Below are 15,849 nucleotides of genomic sequence, written 5' to 3'. Positions count from 1 at the left end.
AAACTGCCGTAGGTAAGGGAGAGTCTCCCGGGCCCGCGGCCGGTACTGGCCCTCGAAAACGAGCGAGTAGGGGGTCATGAGGGGCGCCTCCACCTCAAGCTCTAGGGCTAGCATCGTGAAGTACGCAAAAACCCATAACTGTGGAAAATAGGGCAAAAGTCATCAGAATACAGAATGCTGAGTGTAGAATGTGAGTATATAATGTAAAGTGTGCCGTGCATGCAATGTACAGATAATGAAAAGCAGAAATGTAAATCAAGAGGGCAGAAGGTACCTCCCAGGCTCTTCAGTAGCCGCCAACTATGTTCCCCCGTCCGCGGGAGGTCGCGCTCATGTAGCAATAGAGGGTAGCCAAGTCGGCGCCACCCCAGTCCTACTGACTGACCTGCGAGAGGTCTACCAGGGCACTCAGCAGATATAGCCCAACGGTGTTCCCCCTATCGGCGAACAGAGTGGTCCCGAAGAGGAACATCAGAAACCCTCGGGTGTACTGTGCTATCTCCTCGGGAGTCTCGGGCTCCCTCTGTCTGAAATATGAAGAAAACCAGGTGTACCGGACTCGGCCCGAGGATCGGTTGACCGGTGGGCGAGCTCCCAATAGATAAATCCAGGCGGCCTCCCACTCGCCCATGTCCTCATCATAAGGGATCGCCCAGCCTCCCACGTCGAGGCCTGTCAATACAACAATGTCAAATGGGGTCATAGTCATGTCCCCGGCAGCTGAGAAATGAAAGGAATTGGTGGTGTCCCACCACCTCTCCACAAGGGCGCCCATCAACGTCCTGCTGGCGGGATAGCGAGATATCCCAGTACAGAAAGGCCCGAACCCTGCCTGATCGACCCAATCACGGACGGCCTCTGGGAGCTCTGCATACCACTCCCTCGCAGCAATGGAGCCGTATCTCCGTGTGAGACGTGGCGAGAGTTGAATAATTCTCCGCATTCTTAAACTGCATGAAATGTAGTTGTTGCTTTGCATTCTTGCTTAAAACTGTTGCGTGTGCGCTTCATTACAGCTTGCTGCTTTGCATGATCATGAGTTACATCCGGCTTTATGCATATCATTTTGCATCTTGCCCCATGCCTGCGGGCATGCCTGCGGGCACATCCTTGTTACCTTGCCTATTTGTCTAAGTCTTCGGCCTTGTCAAAAATAGGTCGTCTCTAGGCTTTAACATTCACTCCCGTCAATTACGACTTTCGAGTTCTGTCAAAGAGGGGCAATTGTAGACACCCCATTTTTGACCGACCTTAAGACTCAGACGTCACCAATTGAGCGCTCGGTGATGTTGCATATTGTGCTCGTTCTGAGGTTACGGAGTCTCGGCTGCGAGCCTTGCCTCCGGACTTCGAGGCTCTTTTGTGCTTTGCCTCGGTTGCGAACCGAGTCCTGTTTTCTCTGTCTTCTCTTCCTGAAGGGAGGGAGAGGTCTCGTAGACCATCTCTCAGTGGCCGTAGGCTACGCTTCGTGGTCGTAGGCCATTTTTCTCATTTGGAGCCCAGTTTCTGATTTTTAGAGCCGTCGACCGTGTGCCTCGGTTCGGGACCGCTTAACTACTTCTGTTTGCTCCGATTTTTGGCACACCCCTTATTTCCTCCCTTTAGAGGGACACTGTGGCCTGGGAGACCACCTTCGTGGTCATACGCCACTTCCGGTGCCTAACAGCCTGTTTTCGGGGCCTCGGACTGCGCGTTTTGGCCCCCCGAACCCTCTTTTTGCATCCGTCTTGGTCCATTTTTGGTAAGGACCCTATTTTCATTGCTAGGGAGGTGGTAGTATGGTGGGAGGCCACCTTTTTCCCTTAGAAACCAGTTTTCTTTTTTTCTCTCTCCAAAAACCGGTTTTTCTGACAGAAAGCTGGTTTTTCTCACTTTTGCGCCACAATTTCTGGCTTTTCATACCACCATTGTGTTGTGCTCATCTGGGAGGCCACCAATATGGGTAGGTCAACCAATAATTCTTCTTGACCCGTTTGAACCTTGCTAAAAAGCTGATTTTCCTCTCTCTTGGGTCACTTTTTCTGGTTTTCCACCATACAGCTGTATTGCACTCATCTGGGAGGCCACCAATCTGGGGTGGCCGACCAGCATTTCAACTTGAACCCTTTGACCCCTGGTCGGCCGACCAGGGGGAGTGGCCGGCCGGCCACCTTAGCTGGTCGGCCAGCTTTCTGTTTTTTGCTCTTCTCAAGTGCAACACTGTTGTGCCAGCTGTGAAGTATTTGACCTACTGTCCGAGACTTTGACCATCTTTTTAATCCTTTTTAATTGGTTTTGCCCCCCTTGCTTAGCTTCTTGGAGAAGCTTGACTCTTTTGTCAAGCTTCTTGAGGAAGCTTGACCTTTTTGGTCTAGCTTTCTCAAGAAGCTTGACCCTTTTGGTTAAAGCTTTTTTGAGAAGCTTTGACCCTCTCTTAAGGCTTCTCCAAGAAGCCTTGGCTCTTCTCCTCTATAAAATAAATTCTCCATGTCCATTTGCAACGGTTAGAAAATTTAGCCAAGGGATATACACTCCACCCTCTATAGCCTCATTCTTCAAAGCTCCAAACCCTAATATTCTTGCACCATTTGCACTACACCTCATAGCCTACCACCTCCACCATCCATCCAAGCATCTTGGAGCTGATTTTCAGAAGTTAAAGAACTCCTTCCTTGGTCCAGAAGCTGCTGGAGTCATTGTCTACAAGGGTAAGTCTCTATTTTTCTCATTTTTGCATTATTTTGCTTCATTGATTAGCCTTATTTGCAAGCATTTCTGGACTTTGTTATAAACTGAAAAGTGTCTTATTTTGAGCTCCTCTTGGAGTTTGATTAAGGACATTTTCTGTTTGAGGCCATCTCCCTCCTTGTATGCTCTATCCCTCTTTGTAGGCTTATTTTGCATAATATCTTAGCCCTACTTGTGAGCATTTTTGAGATTTTCCATAAACTAGAAAAAGTCTTGTTTTGATCTTATAAACATGTTTGTTTAAGGACTCTTTTCTGTTTGGGGTCATCTTCCCCCTTTCATGCTTCATTTCCTCATGTTTTGAGCCTTGCATTTGAGCATTTACATTGGCCTTGATTTGGCCTTTTAGCCACTGAAATCCAGTGGATTTTTAGTGGCTTAGATGTGTTTTTGAGCTTCAAAATCAGAGAGGGGTGACCCTCTCACCCCTTGTTCTCTTTACTAGCATTGTTGGCCTTCCAAAGGAGCTCCATTTTTCATGTTGTGAAGTCACATTCCAGGACTTATTTTGTGAGTTTTATGGTCTGCATTAGCTCTATCTGGAGCCCATTTTGCCATATTTTATGTCTATGATGCATGTGTAGAGCAATCCTATTCAAGGCCTTTCAAAGAGACCTTTCATTGCATGCTTCCTAGACCAATTCCAGGGCCAATTTGGTGAGTTTTAAGGTTGTCATAACTCATTTCCAGAGGTGGTTTTGACCTTTTATGTGTCCATCATATAGGTGTAGAGTAACCCCTTGCATGGCCTTCCAAAGGAGCTCATCATTTTTGCATGCATTGACTGAGTTTTAGTGGTTATTTGGGCATATTTTGGCATGGAATACATCTTTTTTTGGCTGGTTTAATGAGCTTTCATATGCTTCATATAGTTGTAGAACAACTCATGGTTGACTAGCTTTCTTTGCATGCTTTGTTGGACCTTGATTTTAGCACATTTTGCCCATGTCTTAAACTGATAATGTGCTTATTTTGGACTTCCCTAGCTTTGTTTTTGGGTCTCATGATTGAGTGATGTTTGTTTTGCATGCTTGTAGTTCAATACCCATGCTTAACTTTGAGATTTGAGGTCCATTGCATGCATGTGCTGAGGTATGTTCATGTTTTGAGGCCATTTTACATCACATTTCAGAGCCTATATGAATGCCATATTTCCATGTTTTCATCTCTTCAAGTGTGCTTGAGAGTCGGCCTTGTATGCCTCATTTACTGACCATTGAATGAGCTCCATTCCGTCGCATTTCGAGCCATCATTTTAGGCCATCTCCCCACTGTTTCAGACCTGCCTAGGGTCTTTTTTGGGTTGGTTTTGCCATTGGTGCATTGCTTTGGGTACCTCTAGTGTAACGCACTTCACTAGTTTCGGTACCTGGGCCCCCTAGCTTGCATTGTGTGACATATTTGCATGTTTTGGGACCATATTTCATGCTGTTTTAGAGCTGTAATTTATGCCATTCCATGTCATGTTTCATCCTTGCCATGCTTTGGTAGAGTGGCATTCCATGCCTCAGGTTCGGTCCTTGGTATTTGTGCATGTGTGCACCCATTTCGGTTGTCTCATCTTCATCTAATGGCCACTGATGTGAGTGTGGCTGAGGTCCACTCTTATTGGTGTAAGTCCATCATGCATTGTGTATGCCATTTCAGTTCATAGCATTGCATATGCTAGGTCGCATGTTAGAGCATTGTGTGTGCCATGTTACATCGAACATCGTGTATGCCATTTCATAGCATTGTGTATGCTAGGTTGTATGTTAGTCGCATTGTGTATGCCATCTCATTTGTATTGTGTTTGGGATAGGAGTTAGCCCAAGCACGGGAAACGAGGGACGTTTCATACTCCGAGTGACGGAACGTGTCTCAATTCCCGGTCGCCGACACTCCGGATTACCCATGATGGAGTTTAGGTCTTGCTGTGTTTTCATGTGCATTCATATCACATCGAGTCGTGCAATTCGCCTCCTCGACCATCATGCATCGAGATGCGTGATTGGTGGCACGAGGATCGAGGACTACACTCCCTGAAGAGTAGTCATGCATACATATGTGAAAATACTTTGCCATGCCCCTTTCTTACTCTCTGTTGCGGCAAATCAGAAATCAACAGCTTTCTAAAGCCTTGCACAGCATTCCGGCATTAATTGCAAACAGAGGCGAATCGGGGCATCGTAATGGATTTCCGCGCAAGGCAACTCGAGCATGCATCTTTCATCATTCGGAACAGAGCTGAGGCGGTCCATGGATTTGCATGCTAATTTACTTACTTTCCTAGTTAAGTTGTTAATTAATTAGGGTTTTGTACTTATTCGGACTGTAATTACTTTCGGACTGTATATTATTTATTCGGACCCTCCGAGCGAGGGCAATGTTGTAATAAGTGTGTGTGTGTGTGATGTATGTCTTCTTACCCCACGTCTTTCTCCATTTTATATATCAACTTATGATGGTCAGATTAGGGCATGTTTCAATTAGCATACTTATGCTTGCATGTTTGCATCATTCATCTGTCTTGCATGCATCGGGCTCGGCGCATCATACTAACTGCATTTGTATTTCAATTCCAAATTGAATACGTGTTAGCTGTAGCATCATCATATGCCATCTTAGAATAGCCGAGCCTATTGTAGTTGCATTTTTGCATGTGTTGCATTAGGCATTTCTGTATAGTTAGGATCATGCATTGATTTCTAACTAGTTTCTGTTTTGGCTTGGAGTACTCGGTAAGTGTTTATGCTTTAGCATCCCCGCATGTGTGTGAGTGACTGCCATGATAGCATGCTTACCATGAGGCTAATTGCTTATGTGATATACCTGCCTGAATGTCTGTGGGTGAAGGTTGGGTTATTTGGATTGGAACAATTCATCAATTGTGAGTTTTAAGCCCACTCGAGAGTGGCAAATCATCATGTTTTCTAAGCCCACCTGAGGGTGGCAAATCCACATTTTAGCCTACTTGCGAGTAGCAAACCGTTTTCAAAACAAACATGAGATGTTTCGTTCCAATACAGGCGACCCAGTCTATACTTGTATGCTGTGCGCATCACATACTAAATCTAGGCTAATAACCGGAATAAGAACGCATAATGTTTTCAAAACTAGATATCATGGTTAGTAGAGGCCGATCTTTGATCGGGCAAGCGGGGGTGCTCACGAAGTGACCTTCCCCAATCGTACCCAAGTTCCCGAGCCGAGGCAACTTTGGTGATGACGGACACGTGGCCATAGGCAAACGAGTTAGGGTTTCCTAAATTTCCCAAAATAAATATTTTGGTGGCGACTCTGTATTTGGCAAAGCAGTCCATGTTTGGCATTTCTTTCAAAAAATCTATTTTCAAAAACAATTTGCCGGATTTGGACTCTTTGGTGATTTATCAATCTCACATTGCACATTGTGAGATCAGATTAAGAACCGTGACATTGAGTCCGAACTGTAGTGAGCCCATATGAACAAAACGGGATTCCCTCCCGGGACGTTCAGGGACGTCTATAGTAAGAAATCTTCTTCAATCGAAGATTATCTTTCTCAAATCAAAATCATATCTGATCAGTTAGCCTTGGCCTCTACTCCAGTTGATGATGAAGATCTTGTTCTTCTGACTTTGAATGACTTACTAGAAGAATATGACTCTTTCAAAATTTCTATTCGAACTCGGTCTGAAGCAGTGTCGATGGAAAATCTGTGTTCTTTGTTATGTTCAGAGTCGATTCATATTAAAAATAAACTCAAACATTTCTCTAGGCATGATCTCCATGTGGCCTACAATGCATCAACAACTAAAGGATCTTTATTCTCATCATCTTCTTCATATCCTAATTTTGATTCTCATTCTAATTTTGGAACATCTCGTGGTTTTTCATCTAGTTCGAGAGGTCGATCTCAATATAGAGGTACCAAAGGAGGAAGATTTACCAATTATAGAGGAGGTCGATCTCAATACAGAGGTACCAGAGGAGACAGACATTCTTTTTATGACTCCTCTAGTTCTGGTTGTCAAATCTGTGGAAAGTTATCACATCTGGATTTTGATTGCTGGTTTCGAATGGATCCTACTTTTCAACCTCATTTTTCTTCTTCCTCTCCTCATCACCAGTCCTCCCAAGTTCCACCTCGAGCCTATAATGCATATGTTTCTCCTCACACTTTACCAGATTCTTCTGCTCCTCAATGGTATCTTGACTCTGCAGCCACAAATCATTTAACTAATGATGTGTCTAATCTTTATCTCTATCAGGCTTTCAAGGTCCTGAACAAGTTCAAGTTGGTGATGGTTCCTCCTTGCCTATCCAAGACATTGGTACTGGTCTTCTACCTACTCCTCACTATGGTTTTCATCTTACAAATCTTCTTCATGTTCCTTCCATTTCTACTAATTTGCTTTCTGTACATCAATTGACCAAGGATCATAACTGTGTTGTTATCTTTGATGCTGACACATTGGTAATTCAGTACAAGCACACACGCCAGGTTCTACATAAAGGCACTCATGTCAATGGTCTCTACCAGTTTTCACCTTCATCTTCTCTGTCATCATTTTCTCCTGTTGCACAGGCTCATCAATCTACTACTTCTTCAGTGTCTGATCTGCTTTGGCACTAAAGGCTTGGCCATCCTTCATCACAGAAGTTGCAACATTTAGCTATGCACTTACCCAATAAAATTTCTGTAAATAATGTGTTGTCTTGTACTGATTGTCAGGTGTCTAAGATGCATAGATTACCTTACAAACTGTCTAGTACTTTAGTTGATTGTCATTTTTCCTTAATTCATAGTGATGTTTGGGGTCCGTTTCACTCTGCTAATACTTCTTGCAAATTTTATGTGTTGTTTGTGGATGATTTCAATAGATTTACTTGGATTTATCCTCTGAGCTACAAGAGTGAAGTTTTTTTCTGATTCAAATTGGGCCATTGATTCTGTGGATAGGAGATCCACTTCTGGGTACTGTGTCTATCTTGGCCCCAATTTAATCTCCTGGTCTGCCAAGAAACAGGCCACTGTTTCCAAGTCCTCAACTGAGGCTAAATACAGGTCCTTAGCTCATGTTGCTGCTGAGCTCACTTGGTTGCAGCAGTTGTTACAGGATATGTGTCTTCTTGCTCTTTCAGTTCCCATTTTATGGTGTGACAATCTCTCTGCTATGGCCCTTTGCTTCTAACCCTGTCTTCCGCTCTCACTCCAAGCATATAGAAATTGATTGTCATTTTGTTCGTGAAAAGGTGGTGGCTAAACAGCTTGATCCTCGATATGTGCCTTCTGCTGATCAAATTGCAGATGTGTTTACAAAGCCTCTCTCAGCTTCTCGTTTTCAATATCTCAAAGACAAGCTCTTGGTTCTTCCTTGCTCCAATAGCTTGAAGGGGGCTGATAATGTACATGTGCAGGTGCAGCCTCAGTCATGTGCTGTTAAACCAACTGACTCACGAGCATGTAGTAGTATCAGTTCTGTTAGTTAGATTCTTGAACTAATAATTGTTAGTTAGTTACAAACAGATAAAGATCTGTTATTCATGTATTAGGTATATATAGAAATATCTTATAACCAATTCAGTTGTGAAAATGGAATTATGAAAATTCTCTTTCTCTTCAAAATACATTTCGTTTTATAAGTTTCGTAATTTTAATTTATCATATGATAGTACTAAATTACATTTGTTAATCTTTCTTATTTTGTAAAGCCTAAAAATTTGTTTATTTAAAATTGTAAATTTTCGTATGTCATAACTCTTATGTGAAAATGGATTGGGATTAACTTGTGTTGCAGGACTAAACATTAGAAGTGATATAGAAACTACTCGACTCAATATTTATGCTAATGTGACATTCATCTAATCATTAAAAATCGTCGTTATCGGTTCGTGATCAGTATGAGCTAGATTAGGGGTTCCAATATTGAATTAAATATTAAAAATTATTTTAGAAAATCTAGTTCGAGTCAAATTTTTTTTTTTCAATAATTATTAGTTTAAGCTATAATACATCATATTTTAATAACTCAATATCATTAAAAAAAAATAATAATCTTAATATTTACGGTGCTTTTATCAATCAATAAAAAAAATTATAAATATTAAGAGAATTACATTTGAACAAATTATAACATTGTAACGCCCCCTAGAAAAAAGACATTTGATAACTCTGATTAACTCATCAAAATCCTCAACCCTCATTAATCATTAATTATTTATAATTTAATAATCATATGTGTGTATTCATTTATAATTTTAGAGATGAAAAGTTCTGCATGCCTTTATACATTTATAACTTTTAAGACAATAATTTACAACATGTAATGAGAATTCAACAGAAATTAAAACATAACATAATGCCCCTACGGGTTACATGTTCCAAGGCTAGAGCCCTGTTACAGATCAATGGTTTTCAAACCCATACAAATATAGTCATTGGCTTATAAAAAAGAAAAAAACAAGAAGGAAGGATTTAGTAGTGCCTGATAAGCCTACTTGCTGACACCAGTTTGGAGATTTGCCTGAGTCGTATTTACCATCTCTTGCTGATATATAAAAATCAATGGATTAATTATATTTTTGAACGAGTATTGTGCATGAGATTTTCAAAAAGAGAAAAACTATCTTGAGCATGGCATGACATGTGCATCTATCTCATGAGACTGTGAAAAATGCATATACTTTGTTAAGAATTATCTACTGAGTTTTGCGCTCACCCATAATGAATTTATTCTAGGAAATGTTGTTGTGATCCCGCCAAATAGAGGTGTGGAGAATTGTTTTGAGAATACTAGACTCTTATGCCTTGTTGTTTTATTTTGATAAGCCAAGTACTATATTTGTAAGGGTTCAAAAATCATTAATCTGTAATTGGGTTCTAGTGTAGCCCGTAGGGGCATTATGTTGTATTTCAATTTCTGCTGAATCTTCGTTACATGTTGTAAATTATTGTCGCGGAAGTTATGAATGTATAAAGGCATGCATAATTTTTCACCTCTAAAATTAATATCTTGAATACACACATATGATTATTAAATTGTAAAGGATTAATGATTAATGAGGATTGAGGATTTTGATGAGTTAATTAGAATTATTAGATGTCTTTTATTTATTTATTTATTTATTTATTTTGGGCGGGGGTATGTGACACCTGAATTTTTAAAATTTAAAATTTCAATAAATAGAACTCAAAAATAAATAAATCAATCAATAATAATAATAATAAATAAATAAATAGGAAATTGGGAAGTTATCAATTAAATTGTTTGTGAGACGCCACACATTAAATATTTTAGTAAGTGGTAAGTGATGTTTTATAATTTGATAGTGAGGTTTTTAGACGTGAACTTAACTTATAATTATACGTAATTTTAGGAATCATTATAAATCAGCAAAGGAGTGATAACAATTTTATAAAGTCAAATTAATTTAGGTGACTCTTGATATAGGACATGTGGCTTCACCCCTCAAATACCAACAAAACGTGGCAGGAGTAGAAGCAACGTGGCTGCCATTAGCCTTGGCCCTTGGTGAATTTGCAGAGATGGAACAAAAGCCAAGGGGTACATCAAGGAAAGGCAATGGTGTAATGCTGCCACGTATGTAGGCAATGGTGAAATGCTGCCAAGCACATTCCACATGTGTGGCCCTTGCTTGGGCCTCACACTTTGTTTGGATATAAATAGTGAAGTGAAGTGGGTTGTTGAAGCACAAAAACGAAGTGAGTGTAAGGTAGTAAGTCTGAGGGGCGTAGCAAGTGAGGCTCTGAAATGCGAGAAAAATAGGGATAAATTTATATTAGAGGTGAGTTTTATTATATCTTGAGTTAGTATAATATGTTTTCTACATGTCTTAAGTTACTATAATATATTTTAGGAATGTTTTGAGTTACCACAATTTATTTGATATAAATTATGTTTTATGGTTAGGTTAATGTTTCAATTACGTGGATTATTTTCTGAACTCTATTTGCTTAAATTAAAACCCATGGATATGTTTGTTTAACTTTTACAGATTATTTGGCAATGATTTTGTAAATAATTATTTTTTGTAAGTACCACCACGGGAGTCCCATGCCTTGGGAGACTTAAATAACCATTGGCCTCTGTTTGACCACTTTGTGGTCTCCTGTTTGTCATGGATCCATTGACCCTTGTAGTGATTGTCACTTAGTGACCCCCTGTTCTGTTCTGTTCTGTTATGTACCGTGGTTATAGTGATTTATTTCAGTTTTTGCCACTTAATTAATTTGTGTATTCAACTCAAATTATGTTAATGTTTTAGTTTAAATAATTATCCATGGCTATTTTGTACCCCTACACTCATAGTATAATATTTTTCACTCTGCTATGTGCTTATAGCTGTTACCCCTTTCAGGTGACGAGGTTTAGCGGGATCAAGATGGAAAATGAATCGCTGTGTTGTTTTTTTTTAAATCTTTTTTATTTCTATATGTTTTGTTTTGAATTCTTGTAATATAATAAAGTTCAAATGACTATGTTTTATTCCCTTTTAAACAAGCATTTGGTACCCAATTATTTTATTTAATTTATTCGCTTGCGCTGTGACTACAAAATTATTTGAATTATTTTATTTTTATCTTGTTACAACGCCGAGTCTTTGGGTACCAGGTCCGGATCAGAGACAATGGCTTGAGGAACCCCGAAACGACACACAATGGATTTCCAGATGAACTTAGTGGTATTCCGCTCAGTAATCTTGGCAAGAGGTTCTACTTCGACCCACTTGGTGATGTAATCGATGGCGACTACAGCGAATTTTACTTGGCCCTTGCTAGTCAGCAAGGGGCCCACGAGATTGATTCCCCATTTAGCGAAGGGACAAGGGCTGCTGAGCGTGATCAGCTCCGTTGGAGGGGTGTGGGGGATGTTAGCAAAGCGTTGGCATTTGTCACATTTCATCACAAAATCAACGACGTTCTGACTAAGTGTGGGCCAAAAGTAACATGTTCGGAGAATTTTATGAGCCAGAGGCCGTCCTCTAGAGTGATTTCTACAAACTCCCTCGTGTCTTTCTCTCGTTACATAGGTTGCTTGATCATTGTTGAGGCATCTAAGGTACGGCCGTGAAAATCCTCTATTATACAAGATGCCATTGGCAGAGACATAATTTGAGGATCGAGCCCTGACTTTGGCGGCCTCCTGTCTGTCTGCAGGTAGTATTCCCTGTTCTAAGAATGTGATAATGTCCTAGGCCCACGGGATAGGTTCGCTCTGGAGTAGATGAATTACTTGCTGATTTGGTGAAATTACTAGATGGGTCAGGTACTCAACCCGGACGCCATGGCAGAGGTCTGATTGATCTTCTAAGGCTAATTGTGCCGTTTCATCTGCCTGGGAGTTCTGTGACCTGGGGACATGTCGGATATGAAAGTTGTTAAAGAGGCGGGTTAGAGGAAGAGCAATGTCCCTATATGAGTGCATGGTTTCCTCTTTTGCATTAAACTCGCCTGTTATCTGTTCGACTACCAACAAAGAGTCACTAAACACTCGGAGATGATCAACTCTGATATCTCTAGCCAGTTGGAGACCCGCTATGAGGGCTTCATACTCGGCCTGGTTGTTATTTGCCGCAAATAGGAACCGAAGGGCGCACTTGAAGTATTCTCTTTCTGGGGTGGTGAGGATTAAATCGGCTCTGTTACCCTCTTTGCAGGATGAACCATCAACACTAAGGGTCCAAGAGTAGGGGTCTTCTGTATCAGCAGTGATGTGTGCTGCTAGGGTGGTTCGGAATGGGATTAGTAAACTCTAAAATAAAATCGACGACAGCCTGGCCTTTGATAGCTGTTCGGGGTCGGTAAGAGATTTCATACTGGCTTAGTTTAACGGACCATTGTATGAGCCTGTCGAACGATTCTGGTTGTTGTATGACCTTTTCAAAGCCTGGTCAGTGAGGACCACTATAGAATGGGCTTGGAAATAAGGTCGGAGGCATTTGGAGGCGATGACCAGAGCGAGGGCCATTTTTTCTAACAAGGGATAGTTTTGTTCTGCCCCTCGAAGTGCGTGGCTGATGTAGTAAACCAGACGCCGGACAGAGCCGTCTTCTCTGGTGAGGGAAGCACTAACCGCGATGTTGGAGACGGCTAAGTAAAGGGAGAGGGTCTCGCCCAGCAATGCTTAAGAGAGGAGAGAAGGGTTAGCTATGCACTACTTTAGTTGTTTGAAAGCCTCCTTGGACTCAGTGTTCCATTCAAAAGCCTGCCGGAGAACTTTGAAAAATGGAAGACATTTGTCAGTTGCTCGAGAAATGAATCGGTTAAGGACGACAACTCTGCTAGTGAGCTGCTGAACCTCTTCTACTGTTCGGGGAGATTGCATTTCGATTAGGGCTTTGATCTTCTCTGAATTGGCCTTGATACCCCTACGGATGACCATGAAACCCAAAAACTTACCAGATCCGACGCCAAAGGCACATTTTTCTAGATTTAGTTTCATCTTATACTTGCGTAGGGTTTAGAAGGTCTCTTGCAAGTCTGTTAGATGATCAGTGGAGAGTCTTCTTTTGACCAACATGTCATCGATGTAGACCTCCATGTTCCGACTAATCTGATTCTTGAAAATAGCATTAACCAGACGTTGGTAAGTGGCTCCTGCATTCTTCAGACCGTATGGCATCACCCGGTAATGATAAGTTCCTCTGTCAGTAATGAAGGAGGTATGTTCCTGATCAGCTGCATGCATTAAGATTTGATTATAGCCGAAGAAAGCATCCATGAAGCTAAGCATCCGGTGGCCGGCCGTAACATTGACTAGTAGATCGATTCGGGGAAGTGGGTAGCTATCCTTAGGACAGGCTTGGTTGAAGTTGGAGTAGTCGACGTAGAGTCTCCATTTGCCATTGCTTTTGTAGACCAAGACAACGTTGGATAGCCATTTGGGGTAGTCTACATTTCTAATGAACTAGGCTTTCAACAGCTTGTCCACCTCAGAGGCAATGAGGTTGTTGCATTCTGGATGGAAGATGTGTTGCTTTTGGTGGAATAGTCGGAACTAAGGCTTGATATTGAGGCGATGGGTAATAAAAGAAAGGTTGATACCTGGCATGTCCGAATGAGTCCAAGCAAAGACATCTTTATGCTCGGCTAAGAGGGTCGTGAAGTTAACCTTGGCCTGAGAGGACAGCTAGCTACCAATCTTAGCCATTTTTGTTGAGTCGATGGGATCAATGGCTATTTCAATCAGTTCCTCCGCTGGTTCGCCTTTAACTAGTTCTTCCTTGTCTCGAACATCAAGGCCTTCAATGATCATAGCCTCCTTCATCTTGAGTTCCTTTAGCGAGGCGACATAGCACTCTCTAGCCACCATTTGTTTTTCCCTCATTGTGCCGACCCCTGATCGGTTGGAAATTTCGTGGCCAAATGGTAGGTGGAGGTGAAAACTTGAAGGGCATTAAAAGCTGTTGGGCAGTCGACGACGAGGAAGGTGAGTAGTTTGGTGGACTACCGTGGATATTCTCCGATAGTGATAGGGAGATCGATGGAGCCTATAGAGGTCACCCGATCTCCTGTGAAACCGACTAGAGAGGTTTGGAGTGGTGACAACTTTTCTTTCCCGACCTTGAGTTGGCGGTAGGCGTTGAGGAAGATTATGTCTAAAGAGCTGCTATTGTCGACGAGTACTCGTCTGACTTTGTAATTTGATAAGAGAGCGGAAATGACCAGGGGGTCGTCATGGAGGTAGCGAATACTTGTGTAGTCTGCGTCGGTAAAGGTTATTGGTTCAGACCATTGCTTGGGCTATTTGTAAGGGCGGTCCAGTGTTGTAATTTCCATATCAAAACCTTGTCGGATTTTTCAGAGATCAGCTCGCTGTGCCGACTGAGATGGTCCGCCGCACGCGAGCCCCCTAGCAATGACTCTGATTTTGCCTACTGGGGAGGCGGGGTTTCCGTGTGCTCAGGGTTATGATGGGACCCTAACATCATTTCACCTAGGTTGCGCAGGTTGTCGGGTAGGAGTGCGTTGGCAGTTGTGTCCCGAGGGATCGGTCCTCGGCCTTTGCTGGGGGTGTGTTGTCGTGAATTGGCTGAGGTGCCCCTAGCAGATCAAATCCTCAACCTGGTCTTTAAGGTTGACGCATTCCTCAGTGTTATGGTTATGGTCTTAATGGAAACGGCAATACTTAGATTGATCCTGCCAGTTGGAGGGGGATTTGGATGGTTAAGGCCATTTTAGGTTGTAATCTCGTTGAATTTGGTGCAAGACTTGCTCCACGGGTGAATTGAGAGGAGTGTACTGTTCAAACTGACCAGGCAGGCAGGTAAGTGTCGGTCGGTCCGTGTATGGGGGGGTCGATGTGTATATTGTGAAGATCTATGCTGGGGCTCTTTTCTTTTGTCCTTGGGGAGTGGATTTTTAGATGTAGAGTCTTGGCGGGCTGCCAGGGAGTCCTTGGCATTCATATAATTTTGGGTTTTGGTTAGAAGGGCGGCTATGGCGGACGGGGGATTTTTGGAAAGGGAGAAAAGGAAATCTAACGGGCATAAGCTGGCCATGAAGGTGGTGAGAATGACCTTGTCATCATTTTCCTCCACTTGTAAGGCCTCAGTATTGAAACGAGTGACAAAGCTGCGCGGTGACTCTCTTTCCGTTTGCCAAATGTTTAATAGTTGGGTAGCTGGATGTCACTACCGTTAGCACCAATGAAATGGCTTAAGAAGGATTTTCTGAGCTGGCGAAATGAGGTGACAAAGTCCGGAGGAAGCTGGCTGAACCATAGATGCGCCGATCCCTTCAATGTGAAAGGGAAAGTACGACACATGATTTTGTCGAGGAAAACATGGAGAATCATGAGTGTCTGATATGCTTCCACGTGATCGACTAGATCGGTGGTACCATCGAAGGTGTCGATCGATAGCATTTTAAACTTGGGAGGGAAAGCTTTATCTCTGATGGAAGCGGTAAAAGGAGAGTTGACGGTAAAGAAAGTTTTTTGTTGCATGTTCTACATGACCCCTTGCAGCTACAACTGCAGCTTCATGGCTCTCAGCTTCTCATCCTAGATTGGGGCATTATCCCCGCAAGCAGGAATTGGAGATTAAACACTACTAGCCTTGCCATCGTGAGCGGTGGCGTAGTGTGGTGGGAATAAACTGTAGATGACCGACTTTCTCCGCGCGCCACCCTTTCGG

Source organism: Camellia sinensis, chromosome 15 (assembly GCF_055761805.1).
Source record: "Camellia sinensis isolate YWXY chromosome 15, ASM5576180v1, whole genome shotgun sequence".
In the NCBI taxonomy this organism is placed as follows: Eukaryota; Viridiplantae; Streptophyta; class Magnoliopsida; order Ericales; family Theaceae; genus Camellia; species Camellia sinensis.
The sequence above is the reverse complement of the archived record's forward strand: the minus strand, read 5'-3'. Positions refer to the sequence as shown.